The sequence below is a fragment of the Nothobranchius furzeri genome, chromosome 19 (assembly GCF_043380555.1).
Source record: "Nothobranchius furzeri strain GRZ-AD chromosome 19, NfurGRZ-RIMD1, whole genome shotgun sequence".
In the NCBI taxonomy this organism is placed as follows: domain Eukaryota; kingdom Metazoa; phylum Chordata; class Actinopteri; order Cyprinodontiformes; family Nothobranchiidae; genus Nothobranchius; species Nothobranchius furzeri.
The window spans coordinates 9,720,208-9,736,292 of NC_091759.1; positions in this window are offsets into that span (position 1 = coordinate 9,720,208).

Below are 16,085 nucleotides of genomic sequence, written 5' to 3' on the forward strand. Positions count from 1 at the left end.
CCAGCAAACGTGGATTACTTTGTATGTTTCCTTCCAGGTTTTGTGACTTTAATCCTCCGCTGTCGCCAGGCAGACGCCCTCTCACGCGTGCTGCCAGGACGCCTCCCTCTGTGGCGGACGTGTCACGTTTAATTTGAGTAAACACACTTTTAAACGAGCGGCCCACCACCACCCCCTCTAGCATTGCTGCACCATTCCCTGTCGCTTCATGCCAGAAAGTGAAGCGAAGTGAAAAGCCTTTCTATTGATTCTACATTTTTTGGGAATGAAGGACAACTTTTTAAGAACATCAACATTTTGAACACTAAAAAACAAAAAGTCCTGGATGAGCACAACGTTTCCCGAGCGCTAAAGTAAGACGGCATTAAAAAACACGGAGAAAAGACGGATCTGTTTGCTGATATATTTAAGCCCCTTTTGTGGCATTTTTCTTATGAATTGCTTAGCTCAAATTTATTTGTAGCTTTGTATAAAAAAAAATCCTTCCAGCTTGTTATTAATTTTTATACAATCACAGCAAAAATCAGGGACTTTACAGAAAAAAAGAGAGAGAAAAGCAATAATGAAGAAAAATGACTCGTTTATAATTCGTGTCCGACACCAAGAAGCACTCTGCACTACGGACTGAAGCTTGGCCTTGTTTTTAACTGGCTGAACGTGTTTTGTGAATCCTTTTGACTGGAATTGTGGAGATGTCGGTAATGACTTGCTGGATATTTGATGCTGATGCATAATTTAAAACATCCGTGAACGATGCACAGGTTCCTCCTAATTGAATCTGCATGAAAACACGCATTTTTAAGGGCCACTTCCGAATCATAGCACATGCTAGGACAGCACTTTTTTCACATTTTACAAATGCACCTAACTTGTTCCTGCACAATGTTTGCTCCAGGTATGATGAAGCTTCGTTGTCAAACGTGGCTTTGTTCAATGCACACAGTTGAATATTAAAGACATGCGTGACTACGTGATTTTGTAACAAACAAAAATGCTGCAGACATGAAGCAGGTGGTGAAACGAGAGCCTCGTGGACGGGGTAATAAAATGACCCGAGCTGCAGATGGGTTGCTGTCATATTTACCACTGATGAGTAAATTTACATGACCAAAGAAGTGCTGGCCAAGGTTACATATTTATAAGTCTGTTTTTGTGTAGCAATCATGCAAAGCTGATTTGAAATATTACATTTAATTCATTTCAAATGTGAAAGGTCTTATTTTAGCTGCAACTTTGAAGCTCTTGTATGCTGCATGTGGCGCCTTCTAGTGGCTCTAGTTACAAATTGCAGCTAAACTTTAAACCCGACCTTTCCAGCTCTGCGTAAGCATCGGTTAAGGTCCGCGAAGCTCAGAACGCCGCTGTTACAGTGAATGGATGTTTCCACCAACACTGCCTGCCAAAAGTCAAGTCAATGAAGAAGTAAGAAAAATAGCAGTTCCTCCTTCATCCACTAGGGGCTGGCTTCAGAAAGGAGCAAGTTCTCATTGACTCCCATGTTAAAAAAGGCAAATTCACAGCAGAAATGAACATGTTTACAGCCTGGTTCAAAAAAACATTTTAGGTTTAATAGCTCAAGTTTACCGTCATGACAACTGTGAGGTGGGTGCATTTTTTTTATAACTTATCAATTTGGGTGTAATTAGCAGATGAACCATCAGCTCTAGCAGCTCTGCTTGCTCCAGGGAAGGCCTTAGTTTTGGTCTCACTTAAAATGTTAGCCTAGAAGAAGGCAGAGTCGCCAAACTGCGGTTTTATTAAAAGCGTCACCAACCTCCGTTAGCTTCAGTTAACTCGTAGCTACATTAGCTCAGAGTGGTGAGTGTCAATAATCTGCCCCTACCCTCACAGCCCCCCTCTCTGTTCCATTTTGTGTTTTTGGGGAGTGACGAGATGCATAACTCGACTAAAAAGGTTGCGGGATCCGCCCACTGAGCTTCGATTCAGTTCTTCAGAGACCTACGGGAGAGGACGCGAAGGGGCCGTCCATTATACATACAATTAGTGGTGAAGGGTTGCATCTTGGATGCGTCCCAGAGGCGTCTGCCAAATTTAGGCTCTGAATATATATTTTTACTCGCTACATTATCGGATTGCGACAAGCTCAGTAGTTCAGATCGGAACAGACAGGAAGTCAAACACGGGGTCAGAGCAAAACATCTGGGGGTTTTCAAAATAAAAGACACATGCAGATTTCTTGTTATTTAAATAATAATAATACTGCATTGAACTTAATTAGCGCTTTTCTAGACACCCAAAGACGCTTTCACACACTCTCACATTCACACACTGCTAGTGATGGTAAGCTACTTGTAGCCACAGCCACCCTGGGGGGGTCTGACAGAGGCGAGGCTGCCATTTGGCGCCGTCGGCCCCTCTGACACCCACTAACACAGGCAAGTTGGGTGAAGTGTCTTGCCCAAGGACACAACAGCAGGATACCCCTGGCGGGAGCTGGAATTGAACCCATGACCCTCCAATCATGAGGCAACCCGCTCTACCACCTGAGCTACTGCTGCCCCAAGTAAATAGTAAAAAAGAAGCCTGTCATTACCTGTGACGTCTCTGTGGCTGAGGTAAAAAACAAAAGAAACCATAGACCTTTATGGAGACACGCTACTGTCTTCCACTTTGCGTTTTTTGTGAACTGCCGGAATCATGCATCCTCTCTCCGGCGATTTCTTGACCTCGCAGGCTGCAGGGTATGCTCCCAGTGGGAAATGCATCATCTTATATTACGTGCCGCTTACGCATCCATTGGAAAGGCCGGGTCAGTTTGGTCAAATAAAGGAATGTGTTGCATGATTTTTTTTACCTCAATGATAACAGGGGTTTTTTTATAAACATGCAACTCTGCACTATTTAAATATTTACAAATTCAGTCACTATTTAAAAATGTTACACACTTTCCCTTTAATTGTTCATAAAGCGAACAAAGTTGTGTTTGATTTAAATCCTATAATACAACTACACAGTTCTCTTTGGTCACCAAATGTAAACTGCAAACACATAAACATGTTAATAATGCAGGATATTCTCACGTAAACATAAATATTTACAACTAATGAGGGCTAAATCCATTGGTTTTATTATTGTAATGAACGTAAAGTAAATCTGATCGTTTTTACATTTTATAGAGTCACAACTAACTAAATGATCTTCCACTGTTTGTTACACGGGATATAAAAAATTATTTAGCTGCTGATTTTAAATCTAAGCAAACTGTCACATTTTGTAACGTAAAACATTTATCGTCATATGAGCAGCGTCACGTTTGGGTCTCTTTTTTGTTGTTTTTGCACATTTGTTTGGAATTAGAAAGCACAGACACTGGAAGAGCTGAATTTTCTGTACGATGAGTGTATGTTGAAGAGATGTATTCATTTTTATTTATTTTAATGTTCATGTACATAGAAAAAAAAGCAGAATCCAATGCTGTATTCACTGTCAATATAGGGAAAAAAAGATCTTAAGTTGTTTTATAACTTTACTTGATTTTAGATCCGTATGTTAGTGTTTGAAATGCATTGTGGGTACACCAAAACTATTACTGTTGATTTGTGTGGACGATCCACGACTCGTGGAAACACGCAAACGAGAATAAGCTGGTAAGGTGAATGCACTCACCTGTTTTATGTAGCTTTTTGTTGGTTTCAACTTGCTAAAAATATTTGAGTTAAACAAATCCCAAAGGAAGTCAGTTTGTCTCACGTTACCGGTTGATTTATTTCTTCTTCTTTGTTTGAATAAAACAGTCCTAAGTGGGATAGAAGACCAGGTGACTGATCAGAGATGTGTTTGTCCTTGTGTCCCATTACACATATTTCAAACAGTTTACTTCCTCAGTATGCGGCTTTAATGAGCGATGTGAGTTCCCAGACAGGGCACGCAAATCAGGTCAGCAGGCTCTTCTTCCTGTATATCTATGCCTATGTCTATGTCTGCGCTCTAGATCAGTCGTTGCTAACTAGCAGGACGCAGCTGTCCAACCCCATCCCATCCAATGGTAAGGTCTTATTTGAACACAAAAATGATGCTTGCTTGCCATGATTCAGGTATCTACTGCCCCCTATTGCCAGGGAAATTACACACTGTCACTTTAATACATCTCCATGACTTGTTTTCTGATCATCAACACGGAGCAGGTCAGTGAGCTGTGATGAAGAGCTGAAGCAGATGTAGGGCAGGACAAAGAGCATCGCTCCATTACACAGCTCAGCCTCTAAAACACACACACACACACTCTGATGCATCAGTGAGATCATCTATGCATGCATGAGCATTTCTTGATGACTAATCTGCTGCCATTATTTGTGCTGGATTTCATGTTGCTGCAGGGAAACGTGAAAACCAGAAAACTAAACCCACTTTAAAGAAATAATTTAATAGAATTCATTAAATCTCTTTTTTTTAATCCCCCATTTGCTCCATTAGTTTATCTCTGTGTCGGATATCCAGGATCAGTGAGCCGCATATGAAGTGATTACTGCGTTTTCAGATGGAGAGCTGCCCTTTTAAGTTTGTTCGTGTTTTTATGGTTCGATTAAACATTGATCCCACGCCTTACATTCCCCTACAGCATCCTTTTCCTTCTCAGGTTACCGCAGGGACCGGCTCCAGACGTCATCAAAGAGTCTGAGGTCATCACCCCGCCTCTCCAATACCAATTATGATGAGATCCGATGGCCTCTACAAGAAGCAAGCCAGATCCATGGGGTCTCGAGGATCGATTAATACCTCCCAATGTTCTGCATGGTTAAATCTTCCCTGGTGGTAAAGGAGGTATCTACTGCATGGTAGACATGCGTTCATGACTAAATGGTGATAGGGACCAGAGTGCTGCTGCTCAGAGGTTTTAAATATTTCAAACTACTGCCTCCAACTTTTTATAGAGCAGGAATCAGAATGGGCAAACTGGAATGTACAAGTCCCACATGCTGTTTCTGACTTCAGAGCAACTCAAACAAAAGACAAACATCGAAAAAACATAAATTTGTACTGTTTAGCTTCAGCGCAGGACAGTAAAGGTGATCGGAAGCAGGATTAAGGTGGGATGGAGAGAGATGGACCAGTAGATCTGGGCTACGTCTGCAGGAACGAGGGTGTTGCTCCGGTCTGTCTGAGATGAAGCCGAGCCAAAAAGAACCACTTTTGAGCCTACTTGGCCTCTAACCCTCATATGGTTGCAAGATTTAGAGGATCAAGATCCTGGCTAGAAATCCATCCACCAGCTGTTTTACTTCATCAAGAGTGAGCTGAGGCAGTCTGTTGGGATTTTGGGGGCATGTTCCCCAACTTAAAGCAAATCCAAACCTCACCAGAAATCCTCCAAGGGCTGGGAATACCTCAGGATCCTCTAGGACCGGGGTAGCCAACTCCGGTCCGAGAGAGGGCTCGGTATCCAGCATGTTTTAGAGGCGTCTCTGATTCAAGACACCAGATTTTAATCAGCTCCTCCTTGAACCGTCACCTTATCGTGGTGGAGGAGTTTGAGTGCCCTAATGATCCTAGGAGCTATGTTGTCTGGGGCACTTAGTGCCCCTGGTAGGGTCTCCCATGACAAATTGGTCTTAGGTGAAGGGTGAGACAAAGAACGGTTCGAAGGATCTTTCATGGCGGTTAAAACGAAGAGTCGGAGTACCCGGCCCGGAGGGTTACCGGGGTCCCACCCTGGAGCCAGGCCTGGGGTTGGGGCCCGTGAGCGAGCGCCTGGTGGCCGGGCTTTCGCCCATGGGGCCCGGCCGGGCCCAGCCCGAACCGGATACATGGGCTCGTCCAACTGTGGACCCACCACCCGCAGGAGGAACATGAAGGGTCCGGTGCAATGTGAATCGGGTGGCAGACCAAGGCGGGAGCCTTGGCGGTCCGATCCCCGGACAAGAAAACTAGTTTTTGGGACATGGAACGTCACCTCGCTGGCGGGGAAGGAGCGTACCGGCTAGATATAGTCGGACTCACCTCGACACATTGCATTGGCTCTGGAACCCGAGACCTGGAGAGGGGTTGGACACTCTACTTTGCTGGAGTTGCTCCGGGTGAGAGGCGGAGGGCTGGGGTTGGCTTTTTGTTAGCCCCGAGACTCTCTGCCTGTGTGTTGGGGTTTACCCCGGGGGACAAGAGGGTAGCTTCCCTGTGCCTTCGGGTCGGGGAACGGGTCCTGACTGTTGTTTGTGCTTATGGGCCAAATATCAGTTCAGAGTACCCACCCTTTTTGGAGTCCCTGGGACGAGTGCTAGATAGTGCTCCATCAGGGGACTCAATTGTCCTGCTGGGGGACTTCAATGCTCACGTGGGCAATGACAGCTTGACCTGGAGGGGTGTGATTGGGAGGAACGGCCCACCTGATCAGAACTCGAGCGGTGTTTTGTTATTGGACTTCTGTGCAAGCCGCAGTTTGGCCATAACGAACACCATGTTCAAACATAAGGATGCCCACCGGTACACTTGGTACCAGGGCAGCCTAGGTCACAGGTCGATGATAGATTTTGTAGTCGTATCATCTGACCTGCGGCCGTATGTTTTGGACACCCGAGTGAAGAGAGGGGCGGAGCTGTCAACTGATCACCACCTGGTGGTGAGTTGGATCAGATGGCAAGGGAACATGCCGCGTAGACCTGGCAGACCCAAACGCATAGTGAGGGTCTGCTGGGAACGCCTGGCAGAAGAACCTGTCAAGACGGTCTTCAACTCCCACCTCCGGCAGAGCTTTGACCACGTCCCGAGAGCAGTGGGGGACATTGAGTCCGAGTGGGCCTTGTTCCACTCTGCGATTGTCGAGGCGGCTGTTGCTAGCTGTGGTCGTAAGGTGGCCGGTGCCAGTCGTGGTGGCAACCCCCGTACCCGCTGGTGGACACCAGAGGTTCGGGGAGCCGTCAGGCTGAAGAAGGAGGCCTACAGGGCGTGGCTGGTCTGTGGGTCTCCGGAGGCAGCAGACAGGTACCGGATAGCCAAGCGGGGTGCAGCAGTGGCAGTTGCCGAGGCAAAATCTCGGGCGTGGGAGGAGTTTGGTGAGGCCATGGAGAAAGACTATCGATCGGCTCCAAAGAGGTTCTGGCAAACTGTCCGGCGCCTCAGGAGAGGAAGGCAGCAACTCGCTCACACTGTTTACAGTGGGGATGGGGAGCTGCTGACGTCAACTGAGGCTATAGTCGGACGGTGGAAGGAATACTTTGAGGAGCTCCTCAATCCCACCAATGCGCATTCCGAGGAGGAACCAGAGCTGGGAGGCCTGGGGATGGACTGCCGATCTCGGGGGCAGAAGTTGCTGAGGTAGTCAAACAACTACCAGGGTGGCCGGGCTCAGCCTTAGAGATAGGGTGAGGAGCTCGGACATTCGGGAGGGACTCGGAGTAGAACCGCTGCTCCTCCGGATCGAAAGGAGCCAGTTGAGGTGGTTTGGGCATCTGGTCAGGATGCCTCCTGGACGCCTCCCCGGGGAGGTGTTTCGGGCATGTCCTGCCGGCAGAAGGCCCCCGGGTCGACCCAGGACACGTTGGAGAGGTTACATCTCCAATCTGGTCCGGGAACGCCTTGGGGTCCTGCCGGAGGAGCTGGTGGACAAGGCCGGGGAGAGGACGGCCTGGAGCTCCCTAGTTGAGATGCTGCCCCCGCGACCCGGACCCGGATAAGCGGAGGAAGACGAGACGAGACGAGACGAGATTTTAATCAGGCTTCTGCTGAGATTGGCGAGCTGCTGAACAGGCGAATGAACCGTGTTGAAGCAGGGAAACAACTAAAACATTCCTAACAAGGATTTCAAATCAGTAAGGTGTGAATTATTGTTCCAGCCACGAGTTTGACATAATAAAACTGTTCTTTAACAGGGTTATTTACTGAGAGACGATGGAGGCTGATTCATGTTCAGATCGGAGCAGAGTAAATTATTCATACTGATTCTCTCCCTGTGTGTCATCACGCTCGCTCTCTTGCTTTTTGCTGTCTGATGCTTCCAGTTTAGCTTCCTTCTCCATGGGTGGAGGAGGACGACGAGGAGAGGGCGTTATTGCATGTTTTATTAACACTTGCACACATTAACACGTGCTCAGAAGCCCGGCGTACCGGGCCAGTGTTACAGTTTGTTCTCAGTTAAAGCATGGAGGATTACAGGGGGGGGGGGGGGGGACTGTGTGACTCAGAGCCCTGCAGCGTCTGTTCAAAGCCTCGACCTCGTTTATTCATCTCAACCTCGCGTCTTTTACCGTTTCTTCTCCTCGTTTCACTTCTCTCGTCTCCTCTTTATCATTATCATCATCTCTCTCTTTCCCGTGTCTGCTCTTGCATGGACGTAATTTTGGGGGGGGGGGGGGGGGACAGGGGGGACATGCCCCCCCCACACACACACACACTTTTTCCAAAGTCAAGTTTTGATCCCTGCACTTTTTACCATCCAAAAACAACATTACGTTATATTAAATTGACACTGGTTGAGCTCTAGGACCAAGCGGAAAACAACCGTTTGTTTTGAAGCCTGTTTCCCTTTAGAGCATACTGTAAAGATACCCCCCCCCCCCCCCAAAGTGAAAATTACGTCCATGTGCTCTTGTAAATCTTTAATGCTGTCAGTCCGTACATTTCCAAGCACAGATAAATGGAGCTGCGATTACTGCACGTCAGGGCCGTTTAATGTGACCGCTGGGCCTAGTCGTGGAGGGATGGAAGAGGAGAGTTTATTATTGTTACGACTTGTGGCGTGGCACAGGTGCTGATAAACATAAATAGGATCCTAACTCAATGGATGAGCCAGATGAAATATATAATGAAATGACATTTAAATTAGACTTTTAGACACGATTCGTCTCCCTGACTTAGTCGAGTATGAAAACCGTAGAACAGTTTTACAGCCATAAAACGGTTTTTAGACTGAAATCACAGCCGATGTCCAAGAACCGGTTATCAAGACCACTTTATATGATTACAAGAAAGTCTGAGCCCCAGGAGCCAGAGCATAAATAAATTAATGTGGTCTCATTTTATGCCAGAGTTTTAAAATAAGCTTGTTTTATGCTGAGAGATGATGGACTTATAAATGCTTTGGTCAAATCTCTAAACCATTATGTAATATCGTGCAATATCGGAGGATTTGGAGGGATCGGTTTGCAGTATCTGAAGGGAAATGACATTTATTTTTTAAAACCACTCACAGAACTGCAAATTCTAGGATTGTGAGAATGCTGTGGAGGCCTCCTTGGGTCAGCGCGTATTCTGGGCTTTAACCACCACACAGGCTCCCTGGGAGAGTATGATACAGGGTTGGGGGAGTGGGAGAATCTCATGATCCTGATCTGCAGCATCATGATGATCCTGTGATGCTGTGGAGCCCGGAGGCCCTGAGCTTTGACTGGCAGGCTGGCATCATTAGTAAAGAGAGGCAGCCTGATCTCATCCTGCTGCTCTCATAGCAACAGAACTAAAAATACTTGCAGTTTGCTTTTATTTACTAACTGATACACTCTGTGCAAGACACTAATTTGATTTGCAAAACATTTTCAGAACAATATTAAAATAGTATTTTCAACATGCAAAAATCTACGCTGGTCAAGGTTGAACCGAAACAACGTCAACTCAATTATGTCTCAACATGACATATTTAGTAAGTAAATGTAAATCACAGATAAAACCGATACCAAGCGTTTTTACAAAGAAAGTCCAAAACTGGAGATCAAATTGCTCCACCTGTAGAGAATCCTCCATTAATGTAAATTTTATCTAAAGATAATTTGGAACTTGAACCTTTTGATTATTTTGTGTTTGCTGCAGGTGTGTGTGGCTCTGTGCGTCCAGGTCCTCTAAAACTAGCATGGCCACCATAAGGCTTTTAAGTCAGAGTGTAAATATTTCAGAAGAGCTGAAACACTAGAAGACGACCGCAAACAGGATTCAACAAAACTAAAACAAATTAAAAAACAGACACGAACCTATAAATAACTATTCTACCATTAGGTTGAACTGAGCGCTGAACTAACTGGCTCTGGCTGGCACTAATAAAGATAATTTGCATTCACTGATCACACTGCTGTGAGGAAACAACAATAATAAATTTACTGCAGATATTTTTAGCAATACCAACACGTGAGCAGATATTCCACAAGATAACCAGACGCCTAAATGTTATTACTTCCACTAAGGAGAATATAAGGTTAATTTTAATCTTGTTTGTTATTATTTTCTTTCACGAAACTGAATAGACTCCTCCTTGAACCGTCACCTTATCGTGGTGGAGGAGTTTGAGTGCCCTAATGATCCTAGGAGCTATGTTGTCTGGGGCACTTTGTGCCCCTGGTAGGGTCTCCCATGACAAATAGGTCTTAGGTGAAGGGTGAGACAAAGAACGGTTCAGAGGATCTTTCATGGAAGTAAATTCAAAGAGTTGGAGTACCCGGCCCTGAGGGTTACCGGGGTCCCACCCTGGAGCCAGGCCTGGGGTTGGGGCCCGTGAGCGAGGGCCTGGTGGCTGGGCTTTCGCCCATGGGGCCCAGCCGGGCCCAGCCCGAACCGGATACATGGGCTCATCCAACTGTGGACCCATCACCACCTGCAGGAGGAACATGAAGGGTCCAGTGCAATGTGGATCGGGTGGCAGACCAAGGCGGGAGCCTTGGCGGTCTGATCCCCAGATAAGAAAACTGTTTTTTGGGACATGGAACGTCACCTCGCTGCCAGGGAAGGAGCAGGAGCTTGTGGCAGAGGTTGAGTGGTACCAGCTAGATATAGTCGGACTCACCTCGACACATTGCATTGGCTCTGGAACCCAAGTCCTTGAGAGGAGTTGGACACTCTCGTTTGCTGGAGTTGCTCCGGGTGAGAGGTGGAGGGCGGGGGTTGGCTTTTTGTTAGCCCCAAGACTCTCTGCCTGTGTGTTGGGGTTTACCCTGGGGGACGAGAGGGTAGCTTCCCTGCGCCTTCGGGTCAGGGAACGAGTCTTGACTGTTGTTTGTGCTTATGGGCCAAATATCAGTTCAGAGTACCCACCCTTTTTGGAGTACCTAGGAAGAGTGCTAGATAGTGCTCCATCAGGGGACTCTATTGTCCTGCTGGGGGACTTCAATGCTCACGTGGGCAATGACAGCATGACCTGGAGGGGTGTGATTGGGAGGAACGGCCCGCCTGATCTGAACTCGAGTGGTGTTTCATTCTTGGACTTCTGTACAAGCCACAGTTTGGCCATAACGAACACCATGCTCGAACAAAAGGATGCCCATCGGTACACTTGGTACCAGGACAGCCTAGGTCGCAGGTCGATGATAGATTTTGTAGTCGTATCATCGGACCTGCGGCCGTATGTTTTGGACACCCGAGTGAAGAGAGCAGCGGACCTGTCAACTGATCACCACCTGGTGGTGAGTTGGATCAGATGGCAGGGGAAGATGCCGCGTAGACCTGGCAGACCCAAACGCACAGTGAGGGTCTGCTGGGAACGCCTGGCAGAAGAACCTGTCAAGACGGTCTTCAACTCCCACCTCAGGCAGAGCTTTGACCGCGTCCCGAGAGCAGTGGGGGACATTGACTCCGAGTGGGCCTTGTTCCACTCTGCGATTGTTGAGGCGGCTGTTGCTAGCTGTGGTCACAAGGTGGCCGGTGCCAGACGTGGTGGCAACCCCCGTACCCGCTGGTGGACACCAGAGATTCGGGGAGCCGTCAGGCTGAAGAAGGAGGCCTACAGGGCTTGGCTGGTCTGTGGGTCTCCAGAGGCAGCAGACAGGTACTGGATAGCTAAGCGGGGTGCAGCAGTGGCAGTTGCTGAGGCAAAATCTCGGGCGTGGGAGGAGTTTGGTGAGGCCATGGAGAAAGACTATCGATCGACTCCAAAGAGGTTCTGGCAAACTGTCCGGCGCCTCAGGAGAGGAAGGCAGCAACTCGCTCACACTGTTTACAGTGGGGATGGGGAGCTGCTGACGCCAACTGGGGCTATAGTCGGACGGTGGAAGGAATACTTTGAGGAGCTCCTCAATCCCACCTATGTGCATTCCGAGGAGGAACCAGAGCCGGGAGACCTGGGGATGGGCTGTCCAATCTCAGGGGCAGAAGTTGCTGAGGTAGTCAAACAACTACACAGCGGCGGAGCCCCGGGGGTGGATGAGATTCGTCCTGGGTATCTCAAGGCTATGGATGTTGTAGGGCTGTCATGGTTGACACGTCTCTGCAAAATTGCGTGGTCATCGGGGGCAGTTCCTGTGGAGTGGCAGACCGGGGTGGTGGTCCCCATCTTTAAGAAGGGTGACCTGAGGGTGTGTTCCAACTATAGGGGGATCACACTCCTCAGCCTCCCTGGAAAGGTCTATTCCAAGGTACTGGAGAGGAGGATCAGATCGATAGTTGAATCTCAGATTGAGGAGGAGCAATATGGTTTTCATCCTGACCGTGGAACTGTGGACAAGCTCTATACCCTTGCAAGGGTGATGGAGGGGGCATGGGAGTTTGCCCAACCAATCCACATGTGTTTTGTGGATTTGGAGAAGGCTTATGACCGTGTCCCCAGGGGCACCCTGTGGGGGACGCTCCAGGAGTATGGGGTGGGTGGCTTTCTGTTAAGGGCCATTCAGTCCCTTTAGCAGAGGAGCGTGAGTTTGGTCCGCATAGCCGGTAGTAAGTTGTACCTGTTCCCAGTGAGGGTTGGACTCCGCCAGGGCTGCCCTTTGTCACCGGTTCTGTTCATTACCTTTATGGACAGAATTTCTAGGTGCAGCCATGGTGTGGAGTGTGTCGAGTTTAGTGGCAGGAGAATCTCGTCTCTGCTTTTTGCGGATGATGTGGTCCTCCTAGCTTCATCCAGCTCTGACCTTCAGCTCTTGCTGGGTAGGTTCGCGGCCGAGTGTGAAGCGGCTGGGATGAGGATCAGCACCTCCAAATCTGAGACCATGGTTCTCGACCGGAAAAGGGTGGCTTGCCAACTCCGTGTCGGGGGAGAGGTCCTACCTCAAGTGGAGGAGTTTAAGTATCTCGGGGTCTTGTTCACGAGTGAGGGTAGGAGGGATCGGGAGATCGACAGGCGGATTGGTTCAGCATCTGCAGTGATGCCGACGCTGAGCTGATCTGTTGTGGTGAAGAGGGAGCTGAGCCAGAAAGTGAGGCTCTCGATTTACCGGTCCATCTATGTCCCAATCCTCACCTATGGTCATGAGCTTTGGGTAATGACCGAAAGAACGAGATTGCGGATACAAGTGGCCGAAATGAGTTTCCTCCGTAGGGTGGCCGGGCTCAGCCTTAGAGATAGGGTGAAGAGCTCGGACATTCGGGAGGGACTCGGAGTAGACCCGCTGCTCCTCCGGATCGAAAGGAGCCAGTTGAAGTGGTTTGGGCATCTGGTCAGGATGCCTCCTGGACGCCTACCCGGGGAGGTTTTTCGGGCATGTCCTTCCGGCAGGAGGCCCCCGGGTCGACCCAGGACACATTGGAGAGGTTACATCTACAATTTGGTCCGGGAATGCCTTGGGGTCCTGCCGGAGGAGCTGGTGGAGAAGGCCGGGGAGAGGACAGTCTGGAGCTCCGTAGTTGGAATGCTGCCCCCGAGACCCGGACCCGGATAAGCGGAGGAAGATGACGACGACGAAACTGAATAGAGCTAGAATGGTAAGATTTATGGTGAATTTTAAAGGTACATGAAGCTAGAAGGACACCTTGTGGTCAAATTGAGGTACTGCACTCCATGTATCAAAACAAATGAGTCCACTCTGAACAATGGTTGCCAGAAGATTCCAGATGATGAGCGAAGACAATCCTTACGCAGTAAGTTAATAGATAAATACATTTCACTGTAATTTTCAGTTGTTGGTAAGTAGCTTGAGATATTATTAGAGCTGACTATTTGTTTTTAATTCACTGTTAGCATTATTAGCTCAGTGTTCTTTACCCGATATTAGAGTAAAACAAAAAGATGCCGGGGTTAACTTCTGGGTCACTCCTGTTTTCTGCCTTAGCATTATTCCAAAGCCTTTTGCGGCGCAGGCTTGGCAACATGGCAGGCTCAAATATGATTGGCTCTGGAACCAAGAAGTTTGGAGGTGGGTCACATTGTAAACAAAGATACTGTAGCCTTTTTGAAAGAAGAAAAACTGACCCACCCACCCCTACCCGCCACCCCAGCCTGCTGAGTCGGAAATATGTTCCAATGTAACATTCCTTCCAACATGATTTAGACATGAAATGGTTTTGTTATTTTACTGCAGAATTCTAACCTATTGTACCTTTAAACAAAAAAATTTAATGTAAAGCCCAGTTCCTGTGTATAAGTAAACAACTCATATCAAAGAATATACAAATAAATCAGTTTTATTTAAAGACTTCAAATTTGGACGTGCCTATAAAAGATGCATTTTTTAAATGTAAGAGCAGCATTTTTAGATTTTCTCTTACTTTGTGAATTTTGCTTCACCTTACATTGAAACTTTCAAATTCAAAGCATGGACTTTAATCCTGTTTCAGCTGGAAATCAATCAGTACGATTAGTAAGACATCCCGTGCTCCTATGGACTCTGCCCTCTTGTGAATAATCCTCAGATTGATCCTTGTAGTTCAAAACTGGAATCAGCCTTTACTGAAATGATCGGATGTTTGACGAAACTCCCGTCTCTGACTCTTTAGGCCCATGATGAGCTGCTTCTGAGTATAAACACACTTAAAATCACAGCAGATGCATAAATCAGCTCAGTAGATCATTAAACCCAGCTTGATGACACGTCTCCTTTGATCACCTGACCTTTGCTGACCAATCGGAGCCTCAGCAGACAGTGAACAACAGATGAATAATAAGCAGTTTGAACGGCTTCTTCCTTGGAGGACGCTCCCAGGGGAAGCTGAGGGTATGTGTTAATGTGTGAGTGTGTGTGGTCACAGCTGTTGCAATTCCTCAAAGTGGATCAAGATGAGAAGAAGAAAGAAGGAGATGTCAGAAGGGTGTGTCCTTGCTTCCTTGCTCACTTGTCTCCTATCAAACATGGATATTTATAGATCTGTTCCACTCCAACGGCTGTCTCTTTTCTTGTTGCTGAAAACCAGAAATAAGTAAAAATGAGCCATAATTTAGTTTTAAATCAGTTCACTGAAATGAAGGAAGGAGGAAACGTAAAAGGAACAGTTAATGAAAAAATAACTGAAAGATTCAGTAAAACTTTGAAATTGTCTGTTAATTTAAATATAAAATCCTGAAAACAAGCAAAGGTCAGAGATGAGCAAGAATTACCAAAAGAGAGAATAGCGCCTCCTGTAGGAAAATACTATGAATACAACATGTAGCTCAGAAATAAATCATCAGCCAATCAAAACCATTTACCAAAGCAAAAAGATCCCAGATCGCTCTAAAAAAAAGTAGAAATCATAAAGAAATATTGAGTTAATTCTGATTTGCCATTTAAAAAAATCAAACCTAAATAAAGTTTATATTTTCTACAAAACTCCCCCCAAAAAGTTGTATTTATCTTCAGCTCGTCTGTATTGTTCTTTTCTTTTATTTCATTAGCTAAATTTATGTTAATTTATGACTCAAATTTTAGACATGAGTAATTTTCTGATTCAAAATTGTTTTTAATATCTAAAAATTTGGCTTTTATCTTTTTATTTTAGGGTTTTCACTGAATGAATTTCAGTTTATTAATCACAACTTGAATTTTTTTTTATTTCTAATAAAAATATTGGTACTTTTTTGATAGTTCAAGAGATGGTTGTTCTTATATAATCAAAACTTTATTTAAATATATTTATAACCTCCTGAATGTGGTTTACACCACAAATCTCTGTTTTCCCTAGAAAGTATATATTTAATGCATAACAAATAAATGTAAATACTTTGAATAATTTTAACTGATTCAGTGTTTTGTTATTGAACATCGGTTAACCAGAGACTAAAACTAAAGATTGGGGAAGTTATAACTTGAAAATGTTAGTTCCAAAGTAAAATCCGCAAATGTGATTTCTAAGCAGTCAGCAATAGCCTACCTGTTGTCGAGAGCTTTCTCACTGACCCGTTTAAAGAGATGTTTGTCCAGAAGCTCGTGTTAGTGGAGCCAAGGATAATGAATTTAAACAGCTCAAACATTTTACGAGCGAATGCTTATTTATAATCATCAAAATAGTTTTTAGGGCAGAAAAAACTC